The sequence below is a fragment of the Triturus cristatus genome, chromosome 2_2, assembly GCF_964204655.1.
Source record: "Triturus cristatus chromosome 2_2, aTriCri1.1, whole genome shotgun sequence".
NCBI lineage: Eukaryota > Metazoa > Chordata > Amphibia > Caudata > Salamandridae > Triturus > Triturus cristatus.
In genome coordinates this window covers 1,255,216,883-1,255,243,983 of record NC_140582.1, presented here as the reverse complement: position 1 = coordinate 1,255,243,983, position 27,101 = coordinate 1,255,216,883, and the positions used below count along the sequence as shown (strand labels likewise).

The window sequence follows — 27,101 nt, the reverse complement described above, 5'->3', positions numbered from 1 at the left end:
GACGCGAGGCACTCCCCAACCCTTCCTGAGTCGTGATTATTTGGGCCACCGGGTGTTCCCTATTTTGTGCCGTCAACAACCTGATTATTTTCCCCTCAACTTTTTTGACATGTTCTACTAAGGGGGCCAAGTGTTTAAGGAGAAGGGCTTCTATGTTGGACTCTAATACTTTCGTTATCTCCATTAACCATTCCTTTCTAATTACCGGGGAACAGGTTTCACATTGTGTGCAAGTAAGTCGGGATCTTATGTCCTCAGTAGCTATGGGCTCATTCCTGAGTGTTCCTTTTTTCGATTTATTGCCATTTCTAGTTTTTTCGGTTCCTTTACGCTGTGCGTTAGGCAGGGACCTTACATTCACAATAGGGCCAGGAGCTAGGGTGGGGTCTGTCCCCAATAACATCTTTTTCGAGCGGGTGATCACTTCACTTTCCCTCCCTGGTGGGATGTCAGGTTCTCTCTCTCCCCCAGTGGCATTCCCAGTTTGTTCTTCAACTCTGATTTCCCTGATACCCGGGGTTGGTGGCTCGGAAACTCCTGACACCGTTACATTTGGTCTCGAGGGAGAAGTATGGTGTTGACAGGGGGGGGTTAAAGACCCCTCCAATATTATTACCTCTTGTTCCCCATCTACTACCGTTGATGTGTGAACTTGTGCTGTGGTCACGTGCTGGGTGTTACTATGGGCTAAAATGTTCTGACCTTCAGGGATACTCCCCCCAGGTGTGACACACTCAGCAATTGTCCCCAGTGACGATCGTTTGTGGGCCAGGAGGGAATCGAGAGATAACCTACGCTCCGTCAATAGTATTTCGTGTGAGAGCAAGGATTCTGCCCGTGTGATGAATGCATCTAAGGTTCCCTTTACTCCTCCCCCTGTTCTACAGTGGGGTTTTTTCGTTTTACCCATGGTCCAACTTTGGCCTAACGAGTTAATAATGTCGTCTAACAACCGCTTTAACAACCGAACAGCTTTAACCCTTAGTCAACCACTTGTGACTAGCCAATACCAGGCACAAAACAGTGGGTGTTGTCTGATAACAATGTATAGCCCACGAACGCCCCCGTGACTTATCTCCCCTGTCCTCTGGCAGATGTGAAGGTGTCCAGGAATTGGCTCGAAGAACAAGAGTAGTAGCCCGGCCCGGCCTCGTCCGGTCCCGGACGGCCACAGACGGTCCCGCCCTTGTCCCGGGCTTCTCCCGGCGCCGCCCGCGCGCGTCCCGCGACGCGGAGGAAGCCTCGCGCTTTTCTGCGCCTCCTGGCGCGACGACGGGCGGAAGTGCCCCAGTGGCGCTTGGGAGGCTGGGGAATGTAGTCCTTAGGGTGACAGGACGGCGGCAGCAAAGCCGATGGCGCTGGTGTCAGTGAGCGCTGTTCGCGTGCCTCGAGGTATGTTCAACCTCCTTACACCTCCTCTCTCGACTGGTTCTGGTCCCCCGCTCCTCCGCGGAAGCCTCGCGCTTTTCTGCGCCTCCTGGCGCGACGACGGGCGGAAGTGCCCCAGTGGCGCTTGGGAGGCTGGGGAATGTAGTCCTTAGGGTGACAGGACGGCGGCAGCAAAGCCGATGGTGCTGGTGTCAGTGAGCGCTGTTCGCGTGCCTCGAGGTATGTTCAACCTCCTTACACCTCCTCTCTCGACTGGTTCTGGTCCCCCGCTCCTCCGCGGAAGCCTCTTCTATTTCATAAAAAAATTCTGACATGCAGACTGAAACATGCACTTTGAATACCAGTAGCAGACTTCCCTGGTGAGCAGTAGCTTTACTACAGTGATCTAATGAGCAACTAGAGTGCTAACATTCAGAATTTATGGCAAATTTGTGACACATCTGAATGCCTTCTTGATGGAACCAAAGTAAAAAACTGAAAGTATTTCCTACTGAGGCGACTGCAGTAAATGAGGAAATTAGGAAACTTCATAACAAATAAATCTCCAAAGATGGCCACCAGAGACAAAAGAGCCCAAATGTAGCCCAAGTATAGCCCAATGACAGAATGTCCCAGAGTGTTCTAACGAACAACTAGAGCGCTATCAGCCTTACTTATGACAAAAGTATGGCACACATGAAGCCATCTTGATTGGAAAAAAGTGGTAACACTTAAAACATTTAATTTACAAAGGAACAAAATGAGGGGGTTCATTTTGCCATAGAAATTATAATTAGTTCTGCAGAAAGAAAAATTAGGGCACATTTTGACTTCATAACAAATAAGTCTCCCAAGATGGCCACCAGAGAAAAAAGAGCCCCAATGTAGCACAAATATCACCCAGATGTAGCCCACATGTAGCCCAATGACAGAAGTGTACAAAACACTTATTTTTTGTGTATTTGCAGTTTTATATAGTGCAGACTTGTCAGGTATTGGAGTGCTTTACATGAGCATTGGTTACATCACACAAGATCAAATTCATTTTGGTTGTAGACATGGGGAGATTAAGTGATTTGACCAGAATCACAGAATGTTGAGTTGAAGCAGAAACTCCAACCAGGTTCCCCAGTTGCAAAGCCTGCAGCTCTGGAAGTAACACCACATCCTCTCCCCTAGGTGCAACATTTAATCAAGTGGTCAACTGGATAAAAAACATAAAGATTACAAATAATTTAAAAGTTCTTTGTCGCTATTTGAAAACTCAGAAAATATGTCCTCATTTTAGTTTTTTAGAGCACTAACCATAATTTTGATGCAAATAAGACCCTCTCATATATGTAATTTCTAAAGGAAATGCTCTAGGTATTACAGTTTTGATTACATCAAGATGACGTCAGGCGTTCCACACTTTTGTAATAAATATAGAATGTTAGCAATCTAGTTGTTCATTGGGATACTGTTGAGAGGGAGAGGCCAGGGGCACGGACTCTGAAAATTGAAGGCAGGTAGGAGAGAGCAGAGGCAACAATTTTACCACACTGGGCAGGCAGGAAGGGCAGTGGCAGCACAACAGACTATGGAGGGCAGTGGAAAGGGGGGCAGAGGCAACAAACCAACAATACAGGACTGGCAAGAGAGGCTGTGGTGATGTAATAGACCATTGTGGGCAGAAGGAATACAACCATACATGCCAACAGACCCGTTTCAGCCAGGAAACGTCCAATGTTTTTAAGCTCAAATGGGCTTTATTTGATCTGTCTCCTTTCTACAATCTCCTCTTTTTCAATGTAACTCAAAGGGGAATATCAATACCCCAGTTTTTTTTCAAAATCTCCCTCTTACCAAGTTCAAAATGTTCGCAAGTATGGTACATTGGATCATGGTAGGCAGGAAGAATTGGGGTAGGGACATGGACTCGGATAACAGAGGACAGGAGGGACATGGAGAGGTGCACCAAACTGACCCTACAGGGCAGGATCAGGGTTTGCAGCTGCACAATACACCACAAAGCGCATGCGAGACGGGAGTGCAGCACAACAATCCATAGAAAGCAATAGGGAGGGGACAGGACCATGCACATGGACAACAGAGAACAGAGGGGAAAGAGGCAATGGTAGCTAGCTGACCATAATGGACAGACAGGAGAGAAAGCTGCAGCATAACAGACCATAAAGGGCAGGAGGGACGGATCAGGGGAATTACAATGGAACAGAAAAGCCAGGAGGGACAGAATAGGGGTCTGCACATGGAAACAGAGGGCTGGGGGCAAGGGGGCAGGGCAGGAGCAGCAAGATGACCATGGAGGTCAGGCAGGATGGGCACTAGAAACAAGACACACCATGGAGAGCAACAATGAGACTATGATGGCATACACACAGACCATGGAGGGAAGGTGGGAGGGGGTCAGGGGCAGCTAGCTGATCACACAGGGAAGGTGGGAGGGGCCATGGCAGCACAGAATACCATGCATGACAAGCGGGAGGGTTAGTGGCAGCACAATGGCAATAAGGAGGGTGCAGGGGCATGCACAAAGGACCATGGAGGATAGAAGGGAGGGTCAGGACCTGGGCACAGATAAGAGAGTTCAGGGGAAGGGGCCTCACAACAGACAGCGCGGAGCAGGCAGGAGGAGCAGTTGCAGCACAACAGACCAGGGAGGGCAGAAGGGTGTGGCAGTAAAATGGACCATGGAGGACAGGAGGAAGGGGATAGGGGCATGGCATGTGGACAGGCAGGGTGGAGGTGGCAGGGACAGGTTACAGTCATCTGACAATGCTAGGCAGATGGGAGAGGAGTGGCAGCTCAACAGAACACTCAGAGTAGCTAGGAGTGGCAGGTCCATGGAACATGGTGGGCAAAAAGGATGGAGCAGGGACATGCACAAAGACATCGGAGGGCAGGGGGAAGGAGAATAGGGGCTGCAAGCTAAGCACAGAGGCCAAGCAGGAGGTCAATGATGGGCAGGAGGAGTGGACTGGTACATCATGCTAAATGGAGGGCAGTGGCAGCTCATCAGACCATGCATGGCAGGAGGGAGGAGGCTAGTCCATTGATTCAGACAACAGAGGATAGGGAGGAGGTGGATGGGGCAGCAAGCTAACTGTTCAGAGAAGGTGGGTATTAGGAACTTTATTGTTTTTAAAATGTGTGTCTGTGCGAACTACTTAAAATATGAACAAGTATGCAGAATAATCTCACTTTTATTCAGGAAGAAGAGGACGTTTGTGACTGTGACTCCGGGCTCACTTGGCAGAAACACCCCCTGACCCTCCACCCCCCATCGCAAAATGTAATGCCCGGGAAAAGGGTAGGTGGACGCAGTGTTATATAGAACATAGTCCTGAAAGCACGATTGAAAATGGAAACTAGATATAGTATATGGTATAAACTATGCACCAAAAAGTGTGATATAAGATGAACCGGGGCGTGAAATATAATATGCAATACATTGTGCGCAATGACAGATACATTGGAGAGCGCGAGATAGCACAGGCACTAGCGCATGCTATGCGATATGCGCCTTGGAGTGTAATATGCACAGAGCAGTGTTGTGTAACCTAACTAGTCTCTAAAGTTGTAATATAAAATATGTGCTGGGGAGTATAACGTTGCATATGCACTGTGAGAAAGATATGGATCCCAGATTGTAATATGTATGGCATAGCGCTGTGCGTTATAACATAGGCATCGAGGAAGGCATGTTAGATGGGGCAATATAACCCGTGCGAAGGCAAGTGTGGCATGACATATTCAAGGGGTGGTGTTACAGTGCACATGGGCTAGAGAGTGTCATAGCATACGCACTAGCTGGTGGAATACAACACAGAGGTGTGAGGCACTCGGCGGGCACTGGTGGGTGTAACACAGCATTGCGCTCAGCCCGGAGCACCCTGTGACTCTCAAGTGAGGTTCGTCTCTTTTCCAGAGAGTAAAATAAAAAGTATTACACATCCGGCGGTGGATGTGTATTTATTAACCGTGAGGGGGGTTTCTTGCATAGTTTGGTCGAATTTTTGTCGAATCCCCTTTGAATGGCTTGGTGTGCGTGTATATTAAATGTGCCCGTCAATAGCTACCCATGTTTGTATAAATAAACTACAAGGGTGTCTACTTGGAGAGTACCCACCGGCGGGGGCACCGGATTAGGCACGGTAGGGCATCAGACACGTCAGAGCTTCACTAACGGTGTAAATACATTCCATGTGGATTCATTCTATGCATAGTCGCCTTTTAATGAATATCACGCAAATCGTCATGGTGATAGGTACATACGGTTTGTCCAGCATGTCCTAGGTGTTTCTATAAATATATATATATTTTTTTTAAATATAAAACAAAGGCCGGCCCCGGGGGATGGGGTCCCCGGGGCCATAAGTGGCCTGAGGAGGGGGCAACGCAGCCCCCTCCTAAAGAATTAAAAAAAAAAAAGGCCATGACCCGGGGGTTGGGGTCCCCAGGGCCGATTAAGGCCTTGGGAGGGCCAACTTAATTTTTTTCAACAAAAAAAAATAGGGTGCAGGCCCTGGGGGAGGGGGTCCCCAGGACCAGTAAATTAGAAAAAGAAGGGGGGCCACACAGCCCTCCTTCTTAAAAAAATAAAATAAATAAAAGACCAGCATCGCGCCGGAGGCCACGCCCCCTCCTTGCAGCACTCTGCAAAGCGCCCCCTGGCCAGTTGTAAGTTGGGGAATTAATTCCCCTTCAATACTGAGGGTCCCCGAGGGCCAACTAGCCCAACAGGTATCTCCAGTATGCGCCAGGGAGCTTCGTTGCAGACAGGTGTTCTGAGGCCACGCCCCTTTTTACACCTCTATGCAACGCAGCTCTGTGGCGCTTACTGGAGGTACCTAGTGGGCTAGTTTGACCCTAGGGACCCTTAGGATTAAAGGGGACTTAATCTCTCAATTTAGAACGGCCACAGGGCGCGTTTACACAGTGGTGAAGGGAGGGGACAGGGCCTGAGGTGACGTGTGCAAACACGCCCTGTGGCGCTTTTTAAGTTGGGGAAATAATTCCCTTTCAATCCTGAGGGACTCTGGGGGCCAACTAGCCCACCAGGTGCTTCCAGTAAGCACCACTGCTCTGCGTTGCAGAGAGGTGGTGCAGGCAGTGCCCCTTTTTACACCTCTCTGCAATGGCGCTTACTGGACGTACCTAGTGGGCTATTTTGCCCCTAGGGATCCTCAGGATTCAAGGGGACTTAATCTCCCAACTTAAAAAACGGCCACAGGGCGTGTTTACACAGTGGGGAAGGGAGGGGACGGGGCCTGAGGTGGCGTGTGCAAACACGCCCTATGGCGTGTTTTAAGTTGGGGAAATAATTCCCCTTCAATCCTGAGGGACCCTGGGGGCCAACTAGCCCATCAGGGGCTTCCAGTAAGTGCCACTGTGCTGCGTTGCAGAGAGGTGGTCTAGGCCGTGCCCCTTTTTACATCTCTCTGCAACACAGCTCTGTGGTGCTTACTTGAGGTACCTAGTGGTCTAGTTGGACCCTAGGGACCCTCAGGATTCAAGGGGACTTAATCTCCCAACTTAAAACGGCCACAGGGCGTGTTTACACAGTGGGGAAGTGAGGGGACGGGGCCTGAGGTGACGTGTGCAAACACACCCTGTGGCGCGTTTTAAGAGGTAGTTTTAATCCCCTGCCCTATTATATACTAGGGGCTTACAGAGGAGGTCATGCTTTTCACAGGGGGACCCCAACGCATAGTGTTCCCTAGTGTATGTAGGTGTTTTCACTGTATTCTGAGTGTCTTTTAACATAGCACTGGCTCTAGGACTGGTTAGTCAGACTCAGTTACTACCAGTATCTGTCTGAAAAAGATGAGGGTACAGGATGATTTTGCAACAAGGCTTCTTTCTGCTCTTCTGTTTGTTCTTTCTGCACGTTATCCTTCTTCCTGCACTTTTCTTCGTCTTTGAGGACTTCTGTTGCTTCTTTCTGCATTTCTTTTTTTTCTTTCTGTGCGTTTTTTCTTCTTTCTTCACCTGTCCTATCTCTGTAGGCATAGTTAGAAATTAGCATTTAAAAACCTCTGAAATTCACTGAAAAAACCATAGGTTTCAGGCACGTTATAGTTAGGAATTAGTATTTAAAAAACCTTAGAAATTCACTGAAAAAACCATAGGTTTCAGGGGCGTTATAGTTAGCTGGACTTTTCACTCGTACAAAACCATTGAAATTCTCCCGTTATAGTTAGTTCAGCTAACTATAACTCGCGCGCCCGCAATGCACTGCTGATGACGTCACATATTGCATCACTCATGACATGGTCAGTGACATCACTCATGACATCTCAAATGACATCACTGACGACATCATCCTTGTGATAGAGTGGCAGACCTCCTCTCCCCCTAATATAACCTTTGATACACACATTGAAAAATAGAAACTACAATTTTCAAAACAATGGACATACAACCTAGTCAGTAATTCTAAGATCCATATACACATCCACTCATTCACCAACAGTCCTATACAGTCACTCATACATGTACTCACTCATCATATGTACTCATACACTTATACATCCTGTTACACAACGCCACTCATCCATAGTTACTCACACACATAGTCACTCATGCTAATAAAGAATCAAACATCCATGTACTTGCATATAGTTATACACACACCACCACACTTACTTCTACAGAAACTTACACATACTTAGTCTTTTAAACAATCACTTATAGAAACACATACTTATTCATACAGGAACTCTCAATCTCTCACTCTCACATATACTCACTTATATACACCAATAGTCACATATACTAGTTTAAAACATATGTAGTTACTCATAAAGACACTTTTGAGACAGTCATTCACTCACTAACACACCCATGCACACACTCATCCACCCATACAGTCCTGCACACATGCTGTCTTCAACACATACAAACAGTGAGTCACTCATTCATGCACCTATGCACTACGTAATACCTCCCACCGAACCAAACAGACACTCAGACACTCATACTGATACTCAAAAAACCAACTAATAACCTATATAGACACTCATGCAGCTACTCACCAACCCATGCAGCCACTTCTACACAAAGTGAGAGACTGATACAGATATTTACATATTTAAACATTACTCACTAAGCCATGTATTCACTATGATACACTTAATCAGTCAGTTACACAATCAATTTTTCAAAAACAAATCATCCATTTAGACACTTATATACCCATTTATTCTTCCATCGACCTTGAGATATACATATATAAAACATATGTAATTTTCAGAAAAACACACATTCACTGGATGATGTCATGAGTGATGTCATTTGAGATGTCAACAGTGATGTCATGAGTGATGTCACTGACCATGTCATGAGTGATGTAATATGTGACGTCAGCAGTGCATTGCGGGCGCGTGAGTTATAGTTAGCTGAACTAACTATAACGGGGGAATTTCAATGGTTTTGTACGAGTGAAAAGTCCAGCTAACTATAACGCCCCTGAAACCTTTGGTTTTTTCAGTGAAAAAATATATATATATATATATATATATATATATATATATATATATATATATATATATATATATACACATACCGAGGTATCGGAAATCTTCCTCTGCTATTGTGGCAACATATTCTGGGGGCACTTTTGGATTTTGTCCATGAAGTGTGCAGATTACTGATTTGGACCAGTTGATGGTATACCCTGAGTATTTACCAAAATGTGTGCAAAAGTAAAGGATTCTGTTTATGGATCTTGCCGGCGATGCAAAGTACAGCAGGATTTTGTTGGCCTATAGAGATATTAAATTCTCGTGTCCCTCTGCCCACTTAAAGGCTCTAAGTAGTGGGTCGCCCCTGATCCAGGTTGCGAGTGGTTCTAACATCAAGGAGAAGATCAGTGGCGACAAAGGGCACCCCTGTCTTGTACCTCTCCTGAGTGGGAATGGTTGTTCACTCGGATTTGCCCTTTGAGGTGGTATAGAGAAGTCTAACCCATTTAATAAGGTTAGGGCCAAATCCCAGTTGATTCAGGACTTCAAATAGATAGGGCGATTCAATTGTGTCGAATGCCATTTTTGCATCCAGTGCTAATATTACAGCGTCTTCTGCGATTGTGTTTTTTCAACTAAGTACGTTATGTAGCCAACGGATATTTAAGGCCTTGTTGAGGCCGGGCATAAGGCCCGATTGGTCCGCATGTACTATTTTGGTGATGACGGGGGGCGAGTCGAAAAGCCATTATTTTAGTGAGGATTTTGGCCTCAACGTTTATCAAAGAGATCAGTCAGTAGGAGTTGCAGACTTCGGCTGGTTTCCCCTCTTTATGTATGACCACTATGGATGCCAGCCTTTGGGTAGAGCCCCTTTCTTATTGCTTTTGAGTTACATTTCGCGTAGATGTGTTGCCTATCAATTTTGTCACTGATGGCCATATTGAAGTTCTCACCTAGAACAAGAGTGCCAAGTGGTAGATCCAGGATCAGCTTTCCTAGAACTCTGAGGGATGATTTTGGAAGCGACGTGTGGGCATATATTGATATGACATAAATTTGTCACCCTTTCCAACTCGCTTCTAGGGTGGCGAATCGGCCCTGTGGGTCTGTCCACCTCCGGAGTGGAATTAGTGGAACGTTTTTACAGATTAATATCCCCGTCCCTCTGTATCTCCAAATTATAACCCCATCTATTTAGTGCTTTAGTTATTGCCGACTAATTGGGTTTCTTGCAATAGTACTATGTCTGGGGCAAGTCTCTTAAGATATTGTAGTACTATCCCTCTTTTCAACTTATCCCCAACTCTGTTGACATTCCATGTGAGGATTTTAAGTTTGGTTTCTTTGAGTCCTGTTGACATTATTCTAGCAGGGTTTTTTTGGCAGGGACCATTATCTGCAGTGTATGGTACATCTTCGGGTGTGTGGGGTCTGTGTGTTGATTTGCATGATGTCCGTGAGTATATCACAGAGGAGACCTGCCTGACTGATGTAGAGGTGTGTGGTTGCGAGAGTCTATGTGAACCTTTTGGTTAAATTAGATTTGTATTGTGAGACCTGTAAAAAAGAGTGCTTGTCACCCCCCCAGAAAAGGTGAGGTCCGGGAACAGGCTGTGCCCAGTCCTGGTCAAACCCTACGCAATTCAATAGTACCACCAAGTTCTTTTCATCAGCTTCATATCGATTTGCCCCTCAGTTGAGTCCAGACGGTGCATCTCCTCCCACCGTGTCTCAGTGCACCGGGAGAGGCCGTGTATGGGCCCATTTCAGCCGCTGCTCAACAGAGTGCAGTAGTTCAGGGCTGGCAGAAGTTCCAGAGTTGATTTACTTCAGTGATTATTTGGCTTGAGATGCTTACACAGCCAAAAATGTCTTCTAATCCCGAACCTCACATTTTGCCGCGCCCCGATCTGTGTTGTTACGATTAAGTTGGGGTTGCTTGGTCTGAGACCATTTTTGCCTTGACTGTCCGTCTTTTCATGGGTGTCCGACTTGTCTGCCCTTGAGCCAGTCCCACACTTCCTCAGGTGAGAAGAACCAAGTTTTTCCATCTGCTTAGATCCTTAATTTCGCAGGGAATAGCATTGCATATTTGATGCCTTTGTCCCTGAGAGCTTTTTTGGACTTACAGGAAGCTGCGGCGCAGTTTTTGTACTTTGATCGGGAAGTCTGGGAAGAAGGTGATCATTTTGTTTTCGACCTTTGTGGGTGGGGTTACTCATGCTGTTTACAGAATAACGTCCAGATTTTGAAAGTTAAAAACCCTAGCGACTATTAGCCTCGGAGAGGCCCCAGGGCTTGGCATTCCGCCAGGTACTTGATGGGCTCTTTCGATCGAGAAATAGTTGGACAGACCTGCTGGTTGCAGATGTTTGGTAATTAGGTCCTCAATAAACATGTCTGTTGCTGGCCCTACCGCACGTTCAGAATGCGTATATTATTTTGCTGAGTCCTTCCTCCATAGTCGTCCAGCTAGGCCTCCATCCGATCTTGCTTGGTTTAAAGCATCTGTAATTGTTTTTTGAGGCTGACTGTATCGGTGGATAATGTCTTGGTGGTTTCTTCCCCTTCTTTGACTCTGGTATCCATATTTCTCAGATCTGCTCTAATATGGGAGATTTCTATATTTACTGTGTCCAAACTCGATTCTAGGGAGGTGCAGACATTGTTGATAGCTGCCATTATGTCTTGCAGAGTAAGGTTGGGCTGTCCTGTGGGAGCACCAACTTGTTCTTGTGTGTTCGCAGCTACCTGTTGCTCTCCACTCTTAGTCCAAGCATATTTATCTAGTTGTGTTTGCAGTGCTGCCTTTCCACCTTTACCCCAGCCATTCTCCCTTATGATATTCGTGCTTCGTGGAGTTTGACCACAACTGTAGCGCGGTACTCCCCGCTTCCTGCCTTGGGTTAGTGTGCCCTTTGGGTTTCCCTTAGCTTATTAAGCAGTGTGTATCTGTTACTATCCAATTGGGAATTTATACGTGTAGTTGTTTGGTGCTGATTTGACGGTCCGCTGTCTTGCTTTTAACTTAGAAGCACTTCAGCTTATGTCTACAGATGTTGTGGGCGAGGCAGTGGGTTGCGGCCACAGTGTACTCCACTAGTGTGTTATGGTGTGATCTTTTCACTTTCATATAGAAGGGTGGAGATCTCTCTATCTGCGATTTGATATTGTCGCTTGGACCTCTCTCCAATCCACCCCGCACCAACCGTTTCCCTACCTCCTCACATGGGGAGTATGGTGACCACACCGGCTGTGTGAGCCAAGCTCGGCACCGCTCCGGCACCTGTGTGGTTTGGTACGGCGTCTCCGGGGATCAGTCCTGAAGGGCGGAGAAGTCTGCAGTCTTCCCTTCGCTTGCAGCATGTCTCTTCATGCTAGCTCTGACTGCGCGCAGTCACAGCTCAACCTCATCTGCAGGATTTACCTTTCAGCGCCGTCTTGCCAGACTCAGCTCAACAATGTCTCTATCCTTCTGCATTCACCGATCTCCCTCAGCTAGGCTGCTACTCCTCTCCACAACGCGACCACACAGCCCACGCCTACTGGGCCTTCGCAGCTCCTCGAGGAATCCAACCTCGCTGCGCTGCGTGTCATCCTGGGCCCAGTTCCAGTCATGGATTCACTCCCTCACCACTCTGTGCCTCGGAGCATCCCTGCCTGCATCTAGGGGTCATCAGCTGCTAGATTGGGGGACAGCCACTGTGATTCTGGAGCTCAGGCCCCCTCAGGTAGGCGAGCCTGTGGACTCCACTCAAGCTAGTCTTATTTGTCGCCTGGTCTTCACCAAACATATTGCAGGTTGTAGCATGTTTGTCGATGGTTCCAACCAATATGGATGTGTACCTGCCGGGCAGCTTGATTTTGTCTCCAGTCGCTCCTCACCGTCTCGGGCGGCTGAACATCAGCAGCTCAGTGCCCACAGCAACTCAGACATCCAGTGCCGGTTCTGTCACCTCGGTGCCTTGCTGTTATTGTACGACATAGGGTTGCACCTCCTGTACACCCTTGCCGCAATCGGGGAGGTACCCGACCGGGTCTGATGCGGGAATCGTGGTGGTTTCTTTTTCGCGGCTAAGCTAGGCAAGCGAGGCCGTAGACTCCGCCATTTTCTTTGCTGCTTCAGACTCGTACCTTTCCGATTTAGGCGCCTTTAATAGGTGTTTCGGCAGATTTGAGTAAATGAGGATGTAGCCTGTGATTACCCTTTTACGGCTCATTTAATAACTACTTCTTCAATCTCAGCTTTCGTCTCCTCTCCTTCTCTTAAGGGCCAGTACTGCTGAAACAGGAGCTCATTGTGGGAACACATTCAATGATTTATTGAGTTGCTCAAACTTCTCTTTCTTAAAAGCTAGATCGCTGTTTCTTGATTATTTTGAAGTTTTGTTCTGATGCAAGGTGTCCACCTCTATTTTGGCCGGCCTTGCGTTCATTTAAGCTTTCTAAACATGCATCCTTTGCTCGTTACGGAACAGCTTATCTTTACATTTCAAAGGCTATTCACTCGTGCATTACACATTTACAAGCTCTATTAAGCTTGAGTTTTTCACACAGAATGTAAGTTACTGGTTCTTTTCCTATAATCCATTTGTTTTACCCCTCTTTCTGCTATACTTGTTTAAGTACAAACTGTCTCAGGGTCGCACATACTTTCCTCATTCTTTTGAGCATCTGTAATGGGAGTCACCTATCAAACTAGGTCTCCGAACAAACACGCCCTGCAATGCACCCTGATCTCTCTTAAACTTCCTATGTTCATTTTTTCACTTCCATATCTGCTATTGTGTTGTTTCAGCAAGCATTGTTAATCCAGGTCTATTTCAAGGAGTCGCCCCTCTACTACAACACACAACCCTGAAATGTTAACTTAGTAGATGACCCAGACACAGACAAATAATCCTAGACGCCTGCAAGAGCATGGTGCTTACTCATAGTCTTATTCTTACAAACTCTTTCATCCTTTAGATGAATAGCGAAAGAGAAAATGTGAGGAGGGTAGTGGGGATCCACACACCAAAGGACAGGCAAAGGATGAGTAGTTGAGATTATCTAACTATCAGGTAGCAAAAAAGTACTCAATAATTGTCTGTAAATGTATACTGTTGACTGTCCACCACCTTTTGACTGTTTGAAGAAATCTCCACTGTAACTTTTGCCTAGGTTCTGAGACTTTCCCCAGCACATTTAATTCTCCCGCTTTACCTCTAGAATTTGGAACACTCTACCCCCGGAAATCAGGACAACCCCCTCATCCACCTATTTCAAAAACTAAAGAAACAAGCATTTGCAATGCAATAGGTCTCACATTACTTACTGATAGTTTGAGGTATTGACGTTCCAAATAATAATGCAACGTCAATAGCTCATACTTTCAGTAATGCAAGACCAAGTGCATTGCAAATGCTTGCGTAGTGAGCCAGGAACCAGCATTGTATGTCTCAGTGCAGTACCGCAAGCTGCTCCTAGAGGTCGCTAGTGAGCAAGGCACCAGCACTGCTTGTCTAGCTGCAGTACCACAAGCTGCTCCTAGAGGTCCCTAGTGAGCAAGGCACTGGCACTGCACGTCTAGGTGCAGTACCACAAGACCCCATCACTGCTTGTCTAGGTGCAGCACCGCAAGCTGCACCTAGAGGTCCCTAGTGAGCAAGGCACCCGCACTGCATGTCTCAGTGCAGTACCGCAAGCTGCTTATAGAGGTGCCTGGCGAGCAAGGCACCAGCACTGCGGACCTCTTTTAGTCATAAATGGTACTGCACCCTGCAGAAGATATGGTAAATCCATCCTACCCATAATGCATTGCATGCAAGACAGTACCATGAGTACATTCAAATAGCTATGACCATATATACAATTAGTAGCTTTGAAATGTGCCAAAAGAATTATTACATTAATTTCGGATTCGGTTGTACTCTATTGTGGAGCTGACAAAGGGAAATTTATAGACAGTCTCATATAATTGTGAGATGTTCTAGTGAGCATAGTAACCCCTGCCAGCCTAGGTTTGGACCAAGTGTGTGTCTTGCCTGAGGCCTTTTAAGAAAATAGTTTCTAGAGGCTGTAATTAAAACCTAGGGAGTAACAACACATGTAACAGGAGGTGTTCTCATGGGATGTTACAAGAAGAGACAAGGCAGTACTAAGGAGGGCTACTAAGCATATTGACCAATGAAAAGCCACCATTTACAAAGGACAGGGACAGGAGCCAAATTAAAAAGATGGGTGCAAAGTGGGCGGAGCGTTATGCACATATCCTGAATACAGCATGTCTCGAAGAGACAGCGCAAGCGCTGCCTAGGCGAGACCTAAAAAGCTCTTGATGCTTAAATTCCTTCTCCAGTAGTGATGAAGCTTCTTCAGCCTGGCCAGCATTGGGTGGACTTCCAGTGGCTCTTAGAACTGTTGAGCTCAACGATAAACGGTATAAATGTAACTCCATGGTTATTCCTTCTCCGATTGTCATTTGTTTTTCTCCTTTCCCGATATTGTATGCCTTGACGGCTATTTGTACAGTGCTATGATACCCGAATTGGGTCATGTTTGCGCTATATAAAACTCCAAAAATTAAATAAATGAATAAAAAACCCTACATCATATAGATCCATTATATTCACCTCATCTACACCATTAAATACTTACCACCACTTTCAATAGTCGAGTATATCAAATAACTACGAAATAACTATATAGGGACATAAAACATGAATAATAAAATGAAAATGTTTGAAATATGACAAAACATTTATTGACCTGAATAAATGTACTTATTAGTAAACTTGCATTTAAATAATACAATATTTAAAGAATACACTCAATATTATTGAGGGTTTGTAATTTAATCAGAATGCAAAGGATCAAGAGGGGTGGGGCCTAAGGGGTAGGATGTTATACCCCATTCAGAAAAACATTTTTTTTTAAACAATTTTATTTACTTGACTTTCATTCTATTATATTCTCTTAAATGTACCACATTATGAGTTTTCAGATTAGGGGTCCCATTATTAAAAATATAATGCAAGATATTTCATTTATCAGATTGGACTTAAATATTTTTTATTACTTTCATATTTTTTTGCGCATGGCATCTTTTGTTCATGAAATGTATTTTAAACGAGTTATTTATCGTGGATTAGATTAGTATGAGGGTTACCATTAGGAGAAGTATTAGACTGACCACCAATACTAGTTTTAAGGGGCTTTATTTGCAAAGTACTTTCTAAACCAAAGCATGGGCGATGTAGTTAAAATAATCTGTCTGAACCTTAATTCACAGAATAAGGATCAGTGAAATTGTACCTTCGACAATTGTGACTTACTACCCGGGATATGAATTACGTTGAAGAATTGGTATTTTAATGCCCAAGGGTAGTTGTGGTGATTGCAGGTCAATGTGCAGGGAGGGCTAAGATAGGGGGCTTGATGCTATGTTAGGCAGAAGTCAAGGTACTTGAGGGCGCCCTCTTCCCCTCTGCTAATGTTGGAATTCTCACACCGTCGCCTTCTCTGCCTCTCAGGTCTTTCACACACATTTCTTTGCCAGATAAACATCTCAGAGTGGAGGTTTACATAGAAGTCTCTTCTTTAAATATTACTGAACAACATACAAATCACAAAATCATTTTAAATATTATGCAAAATAATTAGTATTAAACTTTTATTTACACAAGCTCCTAGATGTGCATCCAATACACATTCTAAAGCCAAACACAAAGAGAACTTAGAATACAGTAATTAAGAAACATTGACTGAGGTACAAAACATTAGGACATAAATTAAGCAAATTGTTGCAAGTTTTAATTAATGGAACCAGGCCTAGAAATGTGCCTCTGGCTGAAGCAGTAAGCATTTCTTGGCACAGATCCATGATGTTGAAACTATTCACTGTACATCTATTTACAAACTCTGTGCAAAACTCTAAAACAGAGAATTTGGGGAAGTCTGAGACTTTTATAAGTGCTTTCTCAGAATAATGCTTTTTAGATATTGAGAGAAAATGCCCATGTATGTACAGCGGTCACTTTGATCCCTCAACAAATGGTACAAAATGTGGGAAAACCCATTCGGATCATTGAAGCGCTTGCAAGGAGTAACCAAGCTTGCGTAATGCAGTTTCACCGCATAACTAAGGAAGTGAAAGTGGATCGTCCACCGGAAAACCCAAACGGCAACAACCACCAAAAACAGGCTTCGAGTTATTTTGAGTTGCTAGGCATTGGCACATTTCTACTTGCAAATCTTTCGATCGCGAAGTAGAGCCCAGTCAAAACGTAATATTTTATTTAAGGTTTTAGAGAGTTTAAGCACTGGGGGACTCAGTCAGAGTCTTCAGTTGGACACACTAACATGTTATCCATGAAGATATATCGTGACAGCCATAAAGGTAAAATTGGGTTTCTTGATTTACGTTGTGTTTTTTGCAACCCTACTGAGCAATGACCTTGTAGGTCCAAAAGGCTCTGCGAGCGAAGGGCCTCCTGTCACACAGCATCTCAAGAAATTAATCGGAAACCTCACACAGGCTTAGTATTAAGGGAAAAGTCAAAGACTCGAGATCAACAAAGCCCTAACTGGGGATACGCATACAGGACACCACACTGTGCCAGGGCTCGGGATGGAACTCGGCCTGGGCCCGGGTTTGCGCTCAGCCAGGGCTCAGGGTTTGCTCTGTGCCAAATATATTATCTCAAAACTAGTCAAAACCATGACATGTGGAAGGAGTGAGTGTAAGTGAACCAAAGACATGAAGCTTGAAATGAGGTCGCTGTTAGAGGCATTAGAACTCCAATTATGTGACTGTCAGCTGGTTTTGTTATATACAGCCTAAACTTAATGCAGATCGTTGCATATACTGTCATGGCTAGACGGAGGGGGCGTCCAAGAGTAGGCACACAGTAACTCTATATGGCTGATGGGGTAGGGAACTACATCTCCCATAACCCCGGGAGAGAGAGCACTTGACTAGTTTATTTAAGCCCCGCCTTCCTGGTGCTCGGGGCTTGTCACTCACTGACTCTCCGAGGACGTGGAGGGTGTAAGCTGCTTCTATAGGCATCGGTCCGCCCCTGCGGTAGAAGTTCGGGGCTGAGCAGCTACGGAATGCGAACAGCTGCAATATGCAGAGACAGGCTTCCCCCGAGGCTGCCGTGCGTCTCCAACGCTCCGCGAGGCCAAGACTGTGAATGAGCCTGAGGCGGCTCCAACAGTCGAGCGGTCAAGTCGAATACTGCCTACGGAGGCTGAGGACCTATCAGCGCTCCGCTACGAGGATTCGGCTTCCCACCAAGAGACGGATTACAGCGGGTGAGACCGGATCCTGGTCGCTCGCTCGTGCGCTACAAAGCGCTCTTGCTATACCTTGTGCGAGTACCGGATTATAATGCGCGAAAGGACGCGCCTTTGTTTGGAGGTCGGCCCTCCGCCTGGAAGAACGCGGAAGCACCGGCTGCATACACGCGCTAAGACACGCTTAGGATTTGGGACTGCTTGGGCAAATTCCGCTAGAGAAGAAGGTGGAAGCAGCCCCACAGGCTCCTTGTTCTTCACCACACGTTCCTTGGGCTCCAGCAAGGTGGAGAACACTGGAGAATGGACCAGTATGATAAGTATCTCATACTAGTGCTTATCCTGAACTGTGTGTCTTTGTTTTTGTGCTATTTTTATGTTTTGGTGTTGCCTAATTGGGGGATGTACAGCTGCTGTACATGTAAGTGCACTCACACATAGGGGAGAGAGGGGAGGAGGTACTTGGAGCACGATTGTTCATACGTGTATGTTGTGTTTCCCTCACAGGGTTCCCGGGGTGGATTGTAGGAGAGGAGATTCGCCACATCTGACAACATCCCTTTCTCAAGCCTGGCAGCTACATCGTTTTTGTTTCTTTTGTCCCTTTTTTCCCTTTCCCCAGGAGTGGTGTTATCCGTGTCGTGATATACATATAAGCCAGGGTATCACCGCTTAGGGGAAGGGATTATCTAGCAGCTCATCGTTCCCGCTGTACCCGGCTGAACGGTTAGTGATACCCTCCTCTGCCCGACATATACATTTGGAGTTACTGGAAATACCAGACACAATTTGTAAAGCTTACATTTAAAATATCCCTACGATAGCACAGAGCGCGCAGCTTTTCTCCGTTTTGAAGTCTTTGCTTAACGAAAGGTTGATTTCAATACTAAAGCTTCTTGCACATTTATATTACTTTCCTCACGAGTGGCTATTTAGGAAGCACGAGCCTGCACTACTGTGCAGACGCTTTTCCACACATTCAGCAGAGGCTCGGGTTTCTCTTCCCTGTGGAGCCACACTTTTGCGAGTGATTGCACCGTCTGACCAAGGATTTTCCCAGAACTTAAAAAAAGACAAGGACATCTTCCCCCTTGTGTCTTTTACAGTGATGTATGAGAGCACATTTAATCAAAATATATTCCACTGATATGCATTGATATTATTTTATTTCTAATATTATACACTTTCTCTTGTATCCAAATTAAGCCTATGTGCGCATGCAGGACATGAACAAAAATGTGTATTTTTAAACTTCATAAGTATTCCCACATTTTGTACATTTATAAGGGTTTCTATTGGTTGTTTAAAATACCTGGTACATCACCAAGGATGATTTGAACGTCACTCCATATTCTTTGTATGTCTCATTCTTGAATTTACTGTCAAATATTTGTTAATTACTAGTAAGGAACACCTTCAAGATTTCTCAAAGATTTACTGCACGCAGAAGGTCTCTCTCCTGTGGGGTTTCTGCATAAACAAGAAATTCTGAACTCAAAGACAAGATCTTGTCAGAGTCACTACATGCCATCTCTCTCCCCATGGGGGTATGCAGCCTCCTCCCCCCCATGGTGGGTACGCAGCTTCTCCCCCCCATGGTGGGTACGCAGCCTCTCCCCCCATGGTGGGTACGCAGCCTCTCCCCCCATGGTGGGTACGCAGCCTCTCCCCCCATGGTGGGTATGCAGCCTCTCCCCCATGGTGGGTACGCAGCTTCTCCCCCCATGGTGGGTACGCAGCCTCTCCCCCCATGGTGGGTACGCAGCCTCTCCCCCCATGGTGGGTACGCAGCCTCTCCCCCCCATGGTGGGTATGCAGCCTCTCCCCCCATGGTGGGTACGCAGCCTCTCCCCCCATGGTGGGTACGCAGCCTCTCCCCCCATGGTGGGTACGCAGCCTCTCCCCCCATGGTGGGTACGCAACCTCTCCCCCCCATGGTGGGTATGCAGCCTCTCCCCCCATGGTGGGTAGGCAGCCTCTCCCCCCATGGTGGGTATGCAGCCTCTCCCCCCATGGTGGGTACGCAGCCTCTCCCCCCATGGTGGGTACGCAACCTCTCCCCCCATGGTGGGTATGCAGCCTCTCCCCCCATGGTGGGTACGCAGCCTCTCCCCCCATGGTGGGTACGCAGCCTCTCCCCCCATGGTGGGTACGCAGCCTCTCCCCCCATGGTGGGTACGCAGCCTCTCCCCCCATGGTGGGTACGCAGCCTCCTCCACCATGGTGGGTACGCTAGTGCATCAGTAATACGCAGAAAGAGCAGACCCTTTACACACTTATTGCTTGTATTGGCCTCCTCTCCTCTGAAAGTGTTTAGTACATCACAAGCGGCCCCTTAATGATGAAATACGCTCATGCATTGCATTTCTGCAGCCTGACAATAAGACGACGGCCAACATCTGAAGCTTTTCACCCCTTCTATGCATATAGTCTGTTATAACACTGGACAAGATGCCGATTGCCGCTGACGCTTTCACCAGTGCCTGCTTTGTAGCTGTCTTGAGCAAAGGAGTCAACTACTTTACAAAGCACTCTTCCGCAGCCAGGGCTCTGATCCAGCCGCTACCCGTTGCATTCTTCGGAGGCCACAGACTACCCTAAGCCTGATGCCTGTGCTGCAAAGCTGCAAAGGTCCATTCTATTCCAGTCTTTCACAACTTTACAGCTCATGGCCGTGCCCTGCGGAAACAATCCAAATATTGATTAGTGACAAAGAGAAAATACAGCTTTTAAGTATAAAGTGTTTTACACATATTTTGTTTGTCTAATAATACACAAATGATCAATGGGTCGAGAACACTCCCCTAGTTCATGTGTCAGAATAATGGAGGAAAAAAGATCATTTGTAGGCTGAATAACGAGTCAGTGGGGGTCTCCAGATTCCAATAATGAGTCGGTTAGGGTTTGCGGATTCCAGTAATGGTTCAGTAGGGGTACCCGAATTTCAGTGATGGTTAAGTTCACAGACGTCAAGTGCTTCAGAACCACTGCCTTATTACATTTAGTAGTGATAACTTCAGTTTGGGAACAGGTCGAGAAATACTTTTTCCAATCAATTGGATTGCAATGTAAAATCCTCTTTAATGGTGAAGTCGGATTTAAAGTTACAATTAAGAAAATTCATTTTTTATTAGAAAGTTGGCATTTTTTTGCCTAATCCAAATGTGCCTTTCTGCCATTGTCCTGTGTACGGCTCTCCTGTGGAGTTCTGGAGGCATGGGGACAAAAGGCCTTGGGTGTGGGACAGGGTGTTGCTCCCCATAGCAGGATATCCTGGGGAGCTGTACTCAGTCTTCTGGAGCTTAAAAGTGTAGCCTCATGCCTAGCCCAACCCCTTCCTGACTTCTGAGGGATGCCGCCCTGACATTGTTGAATGCAGCTCACATTTAGACCTTCCTGCCCTTTGTTACCCTAGACAGTTTGGAGCCGGGAAGGGGAAGATTAGATATAGGAGGCATCCCCCACCAACAGGCTGGCATTGGGGGGAAAAAATGGCACCTTCAGAAATTCTCATCAGAACACTCCTGGACCTGTGGAAGATTCAGAAGAGTGACTGTCCTGCTGGCTGATGAAAAGAAACAGCCTTGCTGCATGAAGGAAGAAGATCGCACCTGCTTGCCTTGAACCCAGGCATGACTCCAAGGGTCAATTGGCCTGACCTCCTGTCTGAGCTACAGGGACACAATAACCTTCCAGAGGCCTCTCTGCAATGCCCAGCTGACCAGCACCAACTGGACCTACCCAAGTCCTACTGCTGACCTCTTTTGGAGTAAGTCCTGATCCCCAAACAGTGACCGCGAGGTCCTGGACCCTTGGAAGGCAAAAGAGAGTACTGTTCCTGAAGAAAATGTGAAAATACAGAAGTTATGATCTCCTCATGACAGCAGAGGGACCTCTTCATGCTGAGACCAGACCGCCTGCGAAAACTGTCAATGCGAAGCTCCAGCGGGACATGCTCTTTGAGCCTAGCAGCAACTGTACATGATACTCCAGTGGGGCCTGCACTTTGAGCCGCCAGCGACAGCCCGCGACAACCGCCAACACAAGATCTGCTCTTCACACAACAGCCCGCGACAACCGCCAACACAAGATCTGCTCTTCACACAACAGCCTGTGACAACAGCCAATGCAAAGCTTCAGTGACGACCCACTCTTTGCACTACAACAGTGACCTTTCACGACACCCGACCTGCTCCTCTTGCCAACAAGATTCTCCTTGTGGGCCCTGCGGATGCCAACAGTAGCTTGTCGCATGAACTTGAGGTGACCCACGCCCCACTGCGGTTGACCTAAATTGGTGAGTTTCCCCTGTTCCAGCATAACCAGATAACCATGATTGGCTTGTTCTGTTTTTTGGTTCTATTTTCACCTAAAACTTCCAGAATTTGTAACTTTGGTTCTACTGATTTCATTTTTGTAGTTAATCTATTTAGTAAAATGTACTCTAGCTTTCTCAATTGATTTGGTATTTTTCTTGTTTTGTGTATTTATATTAATGTTTGAGTGCTGCATTTATACTTTACACATTGCCTCTAAGTTAAGCCTGAATGCTTGTGCCGAGCTACCAGAGGGTTAATAATAAGATTATTTAGTGACTTTTGTGGTTTACCCTGACAAGGACTGTGTTTATTAATTGAGTGGGGCTCTCATCCCCTTAACAAATACCCAATTTCTTACACAGACCTTTAAGAAAATGCATCCCAACAGGAGATTTGAGTAAAGAGGGTTGGTCTAGTAAACGCAAAGCGATGTGACCCTTGACACCACAGGCACACCTCCTGAGGATCTGTCAAAAAATTCTGTTTGTGGCAATCCCTACAAGACTTGAAAGCCTCGCTTTAGGGGGTTACATTTCCCTTGAACACTGGAGAAACATAAAGAACTGGTCAACTGACGAGGAAAAAGAGCAGCTAACTACGGGTCCTCATACGAAGGTGAGGAAGGAAAGCAACTGATATCACCATGCAACAGTAGTGGTTAGATGTTGCTCCGGAATCACTTCCAGGGTGTAACAGAGGGGACACGAAACAGCACGACCCCACCAGCCAGCATGCAAGAGCAATGCTGAGAAAGATTTCAGGATCCAGAATGGCACCAGGTGAGATTTACAAGAAGAATCTGCAGTTGACAGTATCCACCAGCACCATCGGTTCAATGCCTTGTTTTCCCATTTCTGGATCCACATATGTAGCACGTATGCTGCACCAAGTGCCAAGTATACATTTTAATTTAGTGGTTCAAGCAGTCGTCCTGGGGCCAAGTCCTACGTTAAACAGATGTTGGTTTAGTAGCAGCCTGTACAAGACATAACTGAGATGTCTCACCTGAATGCTTTCATGTAAAGGGGGTATGACATCACCAGGTAAGAGATCCCACCATCAGACTGTGTGTTTGAACGTTGTAGAAAATAATGCTTACAGACTGGGTGCGCCTTATAATCCCTTTGGTGTCCACTACCTCAACTGCATAGTTATCCATCTTAGCCCGGGTACTGACATCTCTTACATAAGTTATTTCCGAGACCACTTTTAGAAGTGCAAGGCTAGACTGTAGAGGCCCTTTTAGAAGATGGAGTAGTTCCCCCAAATACCTCTGTTGCATTAGATAGTTGTACAGTGTACAAACACCCTGATGAAGGCACAGAGTGACTTTATTGTGAAAAGGGGTCAACATAGCATGTAAGAACTTACTGGGTCTGCCAGTGATTGCTGGCCACTTGATATCAATGAGGTTAACCATGACAAATGCACCCCCTCTTCTGGACAGCTTTTTTTCCTTTTTTTTACCATTTGGTCCTTAATTTGTGAAGTTTATAAAGAATGGCAATAAGTTGTTTGTAAACACAACAAGAAGACTTTTCAACTACTCACCACCACTCAAGAGATCTGGGTTTATTCCATAGTTCTTTTGCTCACCACGCCACCCCAGTTTGGACCCGGGCATATGCAAATCAGTCTCGACCCTGTGCCTCATGGGATCAGTCCAGCCCGAACTGCCAGGCCAGGTCCTCCCTAGACTGGAAACAAGCATCCTGGGACTGGTATCACCCCTCATCAGCCAGGCTAGTTTAAATCCTGTAGCACAGCGAGCAGGGGACCCACGTCTGGACATACCCTTGGCCACTTAGACCAAACATAGCAAACACAACAAGACGATGGACGGAGTGCTGACATTTTTCAACCACTCAACCCCAGTTAAGAGATCTGGATTCCTTTGCTCACTATGCCAATAAGTTGTTTGTAAACTCTGGGCCCGATTCACAGAACTAACTTAAGACAAAATCCTAAACTAACCACCATTTTGGTATTCACAGAAGGCACTTACTCATTTCGGTATTCACAGAAGTTAGGACTCCTAACTTTACTACTCCTAAACTGAGAAAAATCCTAACTTTAAATCTTTCGGTATTCACAGAAGGCATTTAGGAGTCCTAAAGTTAGGACTCCTAACTTCTGTGAATACCGAAATGAGTAAGTGCCTTCTGTGAATACCAAAATGAGTAAGTGCCTTCTGTGAATACCAAAATGGTAGTAAGTTTAGGATTTTGTCTTAAGTTAGTTCTGTGAATTGGGCCCTAGGTTCCCTCAAGGACAAGAATATGCATGTTGTCTTATGATAGCAGCACCTTTGCACTCCTTAGGAAGTTACATCCGTTCAGAAATGCTCTTTCTGGTAGAGAATCTATCTAGCCGCAGAATTCTTACCTTTTGAATATTCCCTAGGTTCAGACTGGATCCATAAACTTTTTCAGCAGTACCTTTGTACCGGAAGGTGACACCTTACGGCTCTGCACTAATGCTGTTATGGTCCGGAAATGACGTGCAAGGTCTATACAGGCGCCACTCGAGCATTGACGAAGTTGCTTTGGGGACTGTCTGCACCCTCAGACGCAGAGCCCCAAAAAGCAAATTGGTAGTGTGTGTGTGATGATTCCTAGACTTGGAATCTTATTAATGGATAGTGTCCAATCCCAAAATGGCAAGGATGGGAGGGTCGGTGGAGAATCTGCAGCTAGGTAGAGCCTCTACCAGAAAGAGTGTTACCGAAAGTAAGTAACTTGTTCTTCTGTTTGAGACATCTAGCCTCAGATTCCTCAACTTTTTTTTTTTTTTTTTTATAAAACCTTTATTCAACAGATAAAGTCATCACATGGCATTTGCCTACATCCACTTCGGGCCGGCAGCGTATCATAATGGGCAGAGAAATAAAGAAGTACACAGCGAAATGCCAACAACCCTAAAGGGCAGGCCGCGTAACAGTATATATGGGTTTTGCATTTTAATAGAGCAAATATACTGTTGTTCAATAACAAAAACAACAACTAAATACCCCACCCCAAACTAGCCTCACGATGAGAAGAGCAGTCCATGAGTGAGGAACCGCAGAGTGAGCCAGGAAGCATCCTGATCAATAAATCTCAGGCTTCAATTCAGAGTCACTACAGTGCAGATCTTGACATCAGTACTATCTATTAGTTAAGCAGTACTCCTAGCAAACCAGAATGAGCACAGCCAGGCGCGCAAGGACACCCTCGGTCGCATCACCCAGCCAACCGCTATGGGCGACTCGGTTCCAATAGGCCACAAGGGCGGCGGGCAGGTTAGCCAACACAGGGTGCCCAAGAGAGTCCCCAGTCTCCCCAGCCAGCAGCCCATCCCCGAAGGTTTCAATACTCTCCCGTATCCCCCCCGTACACCACCCGGTCTCTAGTCGAATCAGGGAGAGGGGGAGCCCCCTCATCAGGCAGCAGGGGGTACTGCAATAGGTACGCCTTCAAAGGGTCCCATATGTCCCGGGGTCGGGAACCAGTCGGAAGAAGGTCAGAGTAGAGGGCAAGCTGCTCTTGCCAAAGGATCATTGTTTCAAGCCAATCTTTGAATCTGGCATGGAGGAAGTGGGTAACTGAGGGAGCACCGGCGGCTCATGCGGGTAGTCTGGCGTACAGGCCCGCATTCCCTCTCGCAAGCGAGTATAAATGAATGTCTCCATCCCAGTCGGGGGGGCTCAGCACATAGCTGCTGGAGAGTAGCGAAGCTCCCATCCTTATATATATCTCCCCACGTGTGCGTCCCTCGTAATCGTTGGAATCTCTTAAAAACGCCTTCCTGTAGGAGGGACAGTTGGGGATGAAACGTCAGCGGCAGGCGGGGGGAATAAACCATCGGGCCTGCACCCTGCGCGCAATCCAATCCCACGCTCGCACCATACAATCTACAGTCATGGGATCCCGCTCGCGCTCCAGGGAGCAAGAGCGCTCCCTCCAGCGGGACAGGCTCCACCAGCCAGTGTTTCGTGGCCACATGGGCCGTATATTTTGGGCCATGAAACCAGTAGTGCGCATAATGCGCTTGAGCATATATGTAGTAGAGTTCAAAGTTAGGGAGCTCAAGGCCCCCCAGTGCATAGGGACTGGCCATCGTCTCCCAGCTAATCAGTGGCTGTTTGCCACCCCAGACAAGGCGCAGGAGCTCAGTTCTCAATGTGGAGAAAAAGGTGCGGCCCGGATGATAGGGGATGTTCAGGAAGTAGTACAGAAATTTAGGCAATACAGTCATCTTGATCAAGGAGATTCTATCGGCGATAGATAATGGCAGGGCTATCCATCTCGTTATGGAATCACGTAGGGCATCGATGGCTCACCCATAGTTATCTTGGATCAGGTCTTCCCGATCTAAGGCGACGTTCACCCCTAGGTATCGAACAGAGGAGTCGCACCATTCCAAGGGAAAATCAACCTCAAAGGGCACAACGGCCGGAGTGAGGGGCAGGATCTGAGATTTCGCCCAGTTAATGTGGATGCCAGAGAGGCCGCCAAAGCGTACAAATTCCCGCAGGAGCAGATTAAGGTTGTGCATCGGGTCTTTGACGTACAGAGTAACATCGTCCGCGTATAATGAGATCAAGATGGGACACAAAAGGCATCTCAGGGCCTTCTCCTGATGGTACTGTCGAACCCTTGCAGCCAGCGGCTCCATCGCCAGG

The 27,101-nt window shown here is 46.5% G+C and overlaps 1 protein-coding gene across 4 annotated transcripts in view; it reads right to left on the bottom strand.

Annotated features, from left to right (window-relative positions):
• Positions 1-15,559: 15,559 nt before the first annotated feature.
• The window catches only part of LOC146863540 (uncharacterized), a 263,370-nt gene continuing 251,828 nt past the window's right edge, over positions 15,560-27,101 (bottom strand). For all 4 annotated transcript variants that reach the window (XM_085642996.1, XM_085642995.1, XM_085642994.1 and 1 more), the window contains one exon: positions 15,560-20,798. The gene's annotated coding sequence lies outside the window, so the exon portion shown is untranslated. The remainder of the gene's footprint in view (positions 20,799-27,101) is intronic.